This window comes from Tursiops truncatus, chromosome 7, assembly GCF_011762595.2.
Source record: "Tursiops truncatus isolate mTurTru1 chromosome 7, mTurTru1.mat.Y, whole genome shotgun sequence".
Lineage (NCBI taxonomy): Eukaryota > Metazoa > Chordata > Mammalia > Artiodactyla > Delphinidae > Tursiops > Tursiops truncatus.
In genome coordinates, this window is record NC_047040.1 from 101645651 (window position 1) to 101655471 (window position 9821).

At 42.4% G+C, this 9821-nt stretch overlaps 1 pseudogene; it reads left to right on the top strand.

The window, feature by feature from the left end:
- The first annotated feature begins 8219 nt into the window (after positions 1–8219).
- LOC101336223 (ATP synthase F(0) complex subunit k, mitochondrial pseudogene) lies at positions 8220–8535 on the top strand (annotated as a pseudogene).
- The last annotated feature ends 1286 nt before the right edge of the window (positions 8536–9821 follow it).

The window sequence follows — 9821 nt, forward strand, 5'->3', positions numbered from 1 at the left end:
GTCTGCCTGCCAATGCAGGGGACGTGGTTTCGTGCCCCGGTCCGGGAGGATCTCACATGCTGCAGAGCGGCTGGGCCCGTGAGCCATGGCCGCTGAGCCTGTGCATCCGGAGCCTGTGATCCACAACGGCAGAGGCCACAACAGTGAGAGGCCTGCGTACCGCAAAAAAAAAAAAAAAAAAAAAAAAAAAAAAAGAGAGAGAGAACTGGCAGCCTCTAGTGTCTTTCTCTTGGAAGCCAGCCATCTGGGCTAAACAGTAGATGAGAGACTGCATGAAGAAAGAGATAGTCCTTATGGAAGAGAACTAAGGTGCTCCAGCTGACAGTCAGCACCAAGGTCCCAGACATGTGGCTGAGGTCATCTTGGACGTTCCAGACCCAGCAGAGCACCCATATAAGCTCCCAGGTGAATTCAGCCATATGAGTGACCCTAGCCAACACCACATGGAACAGAAGAACTACCCAATTGAGACCAACTAACAGAAAATTGAGAGAAATGATAAAATATTATTGTTTTAAGACGTCCTGTTGGGGTGGCCTGTTATACAGCAATAGATAACTGATACACCTGGACTGGATGATATGATATTGTGTTTAAGGAAGAAAATATAGGGTCCCCACTCTCTAAGGCAAAGATACTGAACTGCAGATCCTTGATACTTGAACTGGGGCTCTGAGGATGGACTTCAGAGAGCCTACAACTCTCCCTGAATGGACATGCAAATTGTAAGTCCCTGCATGTGTGTACACTTCTCAAGGGAAAGAGATCATAAAATTAATCAGATTCTCTCACCTCAGGAGTTCCCAAGCCAGTTGGGTTAGACAAGGAGTGGAGAAGACTTAAATCTCCTTTTTGTCACTCTAGATGCTGTTTCATCTGGTTTAGCTTATTCAAATTTTTTTAAAGTATAGAACAAGTGTTTCAAAGGAACAAAACCTCAGTGTATAAAATATATAAAAGTGAAGCTTCTCTAAATGAAGCGGAGGCTTAGATGCTTCCCAATGCTACCTCACCCTTATTCCCCACTGAGGTCCCTGAGATACCCGTGGGATTGAAAACTACTTGACATGGGGGTAATTTTCCCCCAAACTTTGCCTTTTCCAGAACGTCGTATAAATGGAATTCTACAGCATTATACAGCATGCAGTCTGGCTTCTTCCACTTAGGACAATTCTTTTGAAATTCATCCACACTGGTCTATATTCCAATGGATCCTTCCGCTTTATTACTGAGCCGTATTCCGTCACGTAGGTGCTACGGCTTCTTTATCCATTCACCTGGTAGTGGACATCTGAGTTATTTCCCCATATGTTTGAAATACCAAAAGAAGTTTCCAGGGAAATTTGAGAACTTCCTTTCCTGGCCTTCAAAATTTGCTTGAGTTTTCTGTGAGGGTGACAGAGACAGATGAATATCCCAGTGACCTGGATTTTGGAGAGGGTAAAGCTAAGCACGTCACTGAAACCAACAATCTAGTTTTGTGCTGATCATTCCTGCCAGTGTGTCATTTGGCGGATGTGGGAGTTCTGCACAGCCAAAGAGGGGGCATATAAGCCAGTCTGACCCTTCCCTCCAGGTGCCCACCCACTTTGAAGTCGGTTGGCACCATGGCACACATGAGGATGCAGATGAATTCCCAGACAGTTGTGTAACAGCCTCAGTGTAACAGATAGGCAGGTGTCACAAAGCATGGATGCCCTGAATCAAACCAGCTTTATCACATTTCACAGTGTTTCAGGCCTCCCCTTCCCAGCCCTGATTCCACGCAGGGCCCTGAAATCGATATGTGCCCTGGAGAACACAGGAGGGCCCCCATCCAAAAGTGCCTCGGCAGGATGTGCCTTAGTTCTGCTGCCTGAAACAGGCCCCCCAGCTGCCTAGGAACTCGGGAGATGATAGCAGTTGCAGAGCATTCAGTTTACTTCTGGCGCCAGTGGTTTCACGGGCATCTTTTCTTGCTTGGCAGCCCCCAGGAAGCAGAGATAATGTAGACTGGGAACTCTGTTTACGGGATTATGAAATACGTTCAGTCATTTGTAATAAGGCAAGGAAAAGTGTTTGCCCCCAAAACATAGTTCTGTGGGTTGGCACTGGAAAGGAGAAGTTCTCAGTGGAGAAGATGAATTGAGTTGGAAAGTCAGCTTTCCCTGGAATCCCTGCTTGCCTGTGCCTGCTGTCACTGTTGCAATGACCTCCTCTCCACCTGTTGGTGTGGCCCAAGGTGGACCAACATAATGCCCTGCAGAGACTGGTCTGGGAGCCCAAGAGAAGCATGGAGCTAGGAGATCTGTAATGGATGCTGCAAGGGGTGGCTCCCTGCAGAGCTCTTGGTCTCCCCCAGACCCTTCTCAGGCACATCACTCAGGAAGATATGCACAGATCCCTGGATTCTTGAGGTCTCTACCAAGAGTCAGAAGCTAAGCTTGCTCTCCCAATCTGCTGGAAACTGCAGCCTTCACCGTCCAAGTTCTCATGTGAGAATGTGTCTCTTTCTTAAGTGAGTCCAACAAAAAATACTGCATTCATTGTGGGAGACCCCACCTCTGACTCACATGGTCGTGGCTTGACTGCAACATTCCCTGAAGGAAACCAAGGCACAAATGATGCAGTGTGCTCAGTAACAGCTGTGGTGGCGTGGAATGGGATGGGAAGGTCAACATAGCAGAGAGGTTAAGGGCAGAGCCTCCGTGATCAGACAGCCTAGCCCACCACCTCCCAGTGGGAGACCATGGCAAGTCCCTCAACCTCCTTGAGGCTTGGTTTCCACACCTGTAAAATGGGGTGGTAATAATGCCTATCTCATTAGATTATAACTGAGTAATAAAAGTTTAAATGAAGCAAATGCTTTGGTGTCTGGTACATAATAAGCCCTCGGTAAATAAAATATGTTGTTCTTATTGATATATTCCAACAATGCTCTGTTAGGGAAAAGTTTCTGGTTAACTACAAAGTTTCTACTGGCCAATCAGCCTTAGCTGCCCAGCACTCCCTCATTTTCAGGCTGGGTCCTGAGGCTCTGAGTCCAGACTCTGCAGAGGGGTCTTGCAGAGTAACAGGGCATCATTTACTGGAGGCCAGTCGTGCTTGCCCCGTGAAGAGTTCCTTGCAGCATATGGGCAGAGGTAGACAGTCAAGATGGCCAGACCATCTCACTTGGGCATCAATCCCATAGGGCTGATCATTCAGGTATGAAGTCAAGAAACAGACCTCAGCATTCTCCCCATGACCTTCTGGACTCAGGTAGGTGTGTGACCACCTATATCCCGCTCCAGCCCTTCACACCTGCTCCTCTCTCTGCTGCAATGCTCTTCCCCTGCTTCTCTTGGCTCAACCCAACTCATCACTTAGGTGCAGCCTAAATGGCACTGCCTGTGAGCCAGCCTCCTGGGTTTCCTCCATTATTCTTTTGTCACCCCGAGTTTTTACTGTGACAGCACCTATCACAATTTTTAGTTATATGCTTATTTGAAAGTTGGTTTATTTGCTGTCTCTCACTCTATTTTATCATCTTCTTCATTTATTACTGTACACTCAGCACCTGGTGGAGCAGTCACTTGATTTGTGGAATGACTGATGGAATGAATAAATGAATGGATGAATGAATGAATTCCAGTGGGCTTATCAGGTTGAACCATATAAAATTGCTGTTATTCAATCATCTTCAACCTACAAAAACAGCAACTGCATGTTTTGACCTAATATTTACCATATGGGAAATTTACCTTCACTTACGTATGATAAATTTATATTTATATATTATAAAGGGCATAAGAAGCCATCTGTTAGTGCAGGCTCACCTCACTCATTGGGAGCCCATACAGTATCTCCAGAAATGTAACACACGTGAAGTACATATAACTGTCCTTGATTCATATGTGATGAAACCAAGCAGCGGAGTTCAATGGCCCACCCAAGGTCAGTGCTGCTCACGGTTTAGATTATACACATGTGTGTTTACATATACCAGCAAATTTTAAAGCCCACATTCAGTAGCAAAAAAAAGCTTTGCAAATTGAGGGAACATATATGGTTGAATCTAAAACAACACAGTTAATAAAATGTTTTTTTACTGTTTTTGAACTTAATGGCAAGTGGGGTTTTTATTGATTTCATTCTTTATACTCACCATTAACTCAGTAAAATTGCTTTTTAATTTAACTCAAGTGCTTTTAGCTCACAATGTTTGAATTCAATAAAAATCATTTTTAAATTCACTTTATTGCTTTGCTCATTCTTAATTAAGCATTTCTGTGAACTTGAACAAGGCCCCTCTGCAAATAGATGCATTTCTGTAAATATGCTTCTATGTATACCCATTACCATCTTCTAGCCTTTCAATCTGATCACAAGTCAATGGGCACAATCACCAGTCAGTTTCCTCATTAGTCAGAAAGTCGTGGCTGATATCAAAGCCTGGTAAGGGTAGAAATTATGTGATTATTAAATTCTGACAGGTGTCCTTCTGATTTTCGTTGTGACAGTAACTGCTATAAGTTGTGCAATTTTATTCAATGGTGTTGAAATTTGTAATTGACATATAAAACTTTGGCAAATGTTAAGATATGCTAGTTATTGTTAACTTTGGCATCATTTTGGACATTATTTGAAGCAGCAGACTGGTTTCCTCACTCCCTACCGGCACACTCCCAAGCAGCAGTAAAAATCTATAATTGGTTCTGAAAAATGCTGCTCATGTTTGTTTTAGGAATGTTCTTTAGGTGTTCCACTACCACTATTTCCCCAGAAAAACCTAGATTTGAGGTTACAGTACAAGTTCTACAAGTGGCATTGTTACCACATAAAAACTTTATTAGTAATTTACAATCTTAAGACTTTTTAATGCTAAAAAATCCTCAGATTTGACATTCCCATAAACATTGACCAAAAAAAAAGTTCATCAGGCTTCCCTGGTGGCGCAGTGGTTGAGAGTCCGCCTGCCGATGCAGGAGACACGGGTTCATGCCCCGGTCCAGGAAGATCCCACATGCCGCGGAGCGGCTGGGCCCGTGAGCCATGGCCGCTGAGCCTGCGCATTCGGAGCCTCTGCTCTGCAACGGGAGAGGCCACAGCAGTGAGAGGCCTGTGTACCGCAAAAAAAAAAAGTTCATCACTCCAGTCGTCTGCTGAGTGCAAACATATTTTCCATGCACTCCTCATCTGCCCACTCCTCTTAATGTAAGAGTCAGTGACTTTACCTCCACTATAAAAAAAAAAATGCAAAATTTAACAGAGAAGGATATTTCCTATTTTCTCAGGCTCTAGTGTAAAAGCCAAGGCACATTAATTTTCTGAAATTAATTGATTATTAATGCATCTACCTTCTCTCTCCATGGTATGTGGGAGTGACATTTTATGGGACATTTTATGAGACAAAATCGTTTTTGTATGGTGCTCTCTGAGGTAGAAGATTAAGTTAACAATCTTGTTTAAACTCCAGCCACAGGCATTCAGCCTCCTCTAAACCCAGCTTCAGTGTGTCACAGGCCCACAGCTCCACTGGTGCTGGGAGAGGCATGTCTCCTGAGGGCGAGAGAAGCATGGAGGACAGTAATGCAGTTGGCTCTTCCTCCACCCTTTCTCTAAGAGAAGAAGTAAAAGAAAAAAAAATAAAACGTGAAAGAATTTATCAATGAAATCAACAGACCAAAAAAAAGCAGAAGATGAGGAACAAAAATCGACCTGGGTGTACATGTTCTTACAGCAAGCCTGGGGGAAGGGGAGATAATCATAAAAGTTGGGGGAAGGGGAGATAATCATAAAAGTATGTGTGAAAGTCAGTGTGTCAGGGCATCACAAAGCCTGCTCAGATGGGACAGAGGCAGTGTTTGTAGCAAAAGAAGGGCAGAGCCACGAAATAGCACACAGACTCTCCCAAAATGGGCCTGAGGGTGGCTGGCCAGTAATGTGTGTAGCCACTGACAGCTCAGACCACAGGCATCCACTACAATATCAAAACTTCTTTTAAAAAACATTCATGGCCATCCATATGTCCTCTTGGGAGAAATGTCTATTTAGGTCTTCTGCCCACTTCTTCATTGGGTTGTTTGTTTTTTTTAATATTGAGCTGAGCTGTTTATATATTTTAGAGATTAATCCTTTGTCAGTTTCTTCATTTGCAAATATTTTCTCCCATTCTGAGGGTTTTCTTTTCATCTTGTTCATCATCTTGTTCATAGTTTCCTTTGCTGTGCAAAAGTTTTTAAGTTTCATGAGGTCCCATTTGTTTATTTTTGTTTTTATTTCCATTACTTTAGGAGATGGGTCAAAAAGATCTTGCTGTGATTTATGTCAAAGAGTGTTCTTTCTGTTTTCCTCTAAGAGTTTTATAGTGTCTGGTCTTACATTTTATGTCTTTAATCTATTTTAAGTTCATTTTTTGTGTATGGTGTTAGGGAGTGATCTAATTTCATTTTTTTACATGTAGCTGTCCCTTTTTCCCAGCACCACTTATTGAAGAGACTGTCTTTTCTCCATTGTATATCTTTGCCTCCTTTGTCATAGATTAGTTGACCATAGGTGCATGGATTTATCTCTGGGCTTTCTATCCTGTTCCATTGATCTGAATTTCTGTTTTTGTGCCAGTACCATATTGTCTTGATTATTGTAACTTTGTAGTATAGTCTGAAGTCCGGGAGTCTGATTCCTCCAGCTCCATTTTTCTTTCTCAAGATTGCTTTGGCTATTCGGGGTCTTTCATGTCTCCATACAAATTTTAAGATTTTTTGTTCTAGTTCTGTAAAAAATGCATTGGTAATTTGATAGGGGTTGCATTGAATCTGTAGATTGCTTTGGGTAGTATAGTCATTTTCACAGTATTGATTCTTCCAAACCAAGAGTATGGTATATCTCTCCATCTCTTTGTGTCATCTTTGATTTCTTTCATCATTGTCTTACAGTTAGTTTTCTACATACGGGTCTTTGACCTCTTTAGGTAGGTTTAGTCCTAAGTATTTTATTCTTTTTGTTGCAATGGTAAATGGGATTGTTTCCTTAGCTTTTCTTTCTGATCTTTCATTGTTAGTGTATAGGAATGCAAGAGATTTCTGATTTCTGTGCATTAATTTTTTATCCTGCAACTTTACCAAATTCATTGATTAGCTCTAGTAGTTTTCTGGTGGCATCTTTAGGATTCTCTGTGTATAGTATCATGTCATCTGCAAACAGTGACAGTTTTACTTCTTCTTTTCCAATTTGTATTCCTTTTATTTCTTTTTCTTCTGATTTCCCTGGCTAGGACTCCCAAAACTATGTTGAATAATAGTGGCGAGAGTGGACATCCTTGTCTTGTTCCTGATCTTCGAGGAAATGTTTTCTGTTTTTCACCATTGAGAATAATGTTTGCTGTGGGTTTGTCGTACATGGTCCTTATTACGTGGATGGCCAAGAAGCACATGAAAAGCTGCTCAACATGACTAATTATTAGAGAAATGCAAATCAAAACTACAATGAAGTATCACCTTACACTGGTTACAATGGGCATCATCAGAAAATCTACAAACAACAAATGCTGGAGAGGGTGTGGAGAAAAGGGAACCCTCTTGCACTGTTGGTGGGAATGTAAATTGATACAGCCACTATGGAGAACAGTATGGAGGGTCCTTAGAAAACTAAAAACGGAATTACCATATGACCCAGCAATCTCACTACTGGGCATATACCCAGAGAAAACCATAATTCAAAAAGACACATGCACTCCAATGTTCACTGTAGCACTATTTACAATAGTCAGATCATGGAAGCAACCTAAATGCCCATCGACAGATGAATGGATAAAGAAGATGTGGTACATATATACAATGGAATATTACTCAGCCATAAAAAGAAATGAAATTTGGTCATTTGTAGAGACGTGGATGGACCTAGAGACTGTCATACAGAGTGAAGTAAGTCAGAGATAGAAAAACATATATCATATATTAACGCATATATGGAATCTAGAAAAATCGTACAGAAGAACTAGTTGGCAAGGCAGAAATAGAAACACAAATGCAGAGAACAAACGTATGGACACCAAGGGGGGAAAGTGGGGGTGGGGTGGTGGAATGAAATGGATGATTGGGATTGACATATATACACTAATATGTACAAAATAGATAACTAATAAGAACCTGCTGTATAAAAAATAAAATAAAATTCAAAAAAAAAAAAAACAGGCAGCTTCTTCTGGTGGGGCTAAGGTGAAGGTGTATAAGTTGAAGGACATCAGCTGCGAAGTCTGTGCATTTTGGAAGATTGAAATCATGGCAGGTCCAGAAACTGATGCCCAGTTCCAATTCACTGGTATCAAAAAATATTTCAACACTTACACTCTCTCACAGGGAGAATGAATTGTGTACTGGACACATACGAACGTATTGCTTTGATAGTCTTATACTTTAAGTTAAGGTCTAAAAGAACTCCAGCTGTGAAAGCAACATAAATGGTTTCTAAACTGTACCTCATCTGTTATGCTCCCATGCCTGAAGAAGCTAATGTCAACTCATCATGTGATACTCAATTTGTACAATAAATTATGAACCTGGAAAAAAAAAATAAGAGTTTGCTGCTCAGTTATTAAAAACGGAAAACAGCTAACACTTTTTTCCAGACCACACTCTTCCAGTGGATATCTATACCCAGACACAGAGCAGCAGCCCTGCTTACAAGCAACGAGCAGGTGGCCTCCAGCGGACCTCCAGAAATGGTCCACAGATGAGGAGCTCTTTCCTCCTGCTCTTGAAGATTAGAGGTTTATGAGTTGATTTGTGGCTGTAGACCCTTCCCTGAGCTCTTAACTTGCATACTTAAAGCTGAGTCTTCATAAACCAAGAGTAATAGCAAGGACAATCTCTCATTTACCCTCCACCTGGGACACTGGTCAGCCATGTGTACATACCTCACTATCTGTCATGTTCCCCAAAACTCTGTGGTTAAGAAACTGAGCTGTAGGGCTTCCCTGGTGGTGTAGTGGTTGAGAGTCCGCCTGCCGATGCAGGGGACATGGGTTTGTGCCCCAATCCGGGAAGATCCCACATGCCGCGGAGCGGCTAGGCCCATGAGCCATGGCCACTGAGCCTGCGCGTCTGGAGCCTGTGCTCCGCAATGGGAGAGGCCAGAACAGTGACAGGCCTGCGTATCGCCAAAAAAAAAAAAAAAAAAGAAACTGAGCTGTAGACAGAATCTTGTTCTATCACTTCCTGTCACTATGATATTGAGCAAGTTACTTAAACCTCTCTGTGCCTCCATTTCTTCACCTGTTAAGTGTGAATAATAATAGACGTCTATTTCATGAGTTGTTACAAGGATTAAATGAGATCTGCATTGAAGTTGTTTGTAATAGCATCTGGAATGTTGTAAGCCCTCAATAAATATTAGCTAATATTATCACTTCTATAGCTATTCCCATGGGCAAGACTGCTGCGAACCCAGCCTACTCACTCCCAGTTATGACAGAAAGTAGAACAAAAACTTTTCTAGTTCTTTTTAATTCTAACTCTACTTTCTCTTTTTCACCTCCAGTCTATTAACTTTATCTCTAGCTGGACCGTAATTTTCCTTACCCCTCTTTTCCATTTGCTGTGGTTGCCTCGCTTACTGTTAATAGCCACGCCCTATAATCTCTATCGCTAATATCAATACCTGTACCACCACCAACACCAGGACCACCTCCACCATCAACACCAACACCAGGACCACCTCCACCAGCAACACCAGCACCAGCACCAGGACCACCTCCACCAGCAACACCAGCACCAGGACCACCTCCACCACCTCTACCTCCACCAATACCACCACCACCACCTCAGCATCTCCAGCTCCCCCTCGAGCCCCCAAAACACCAA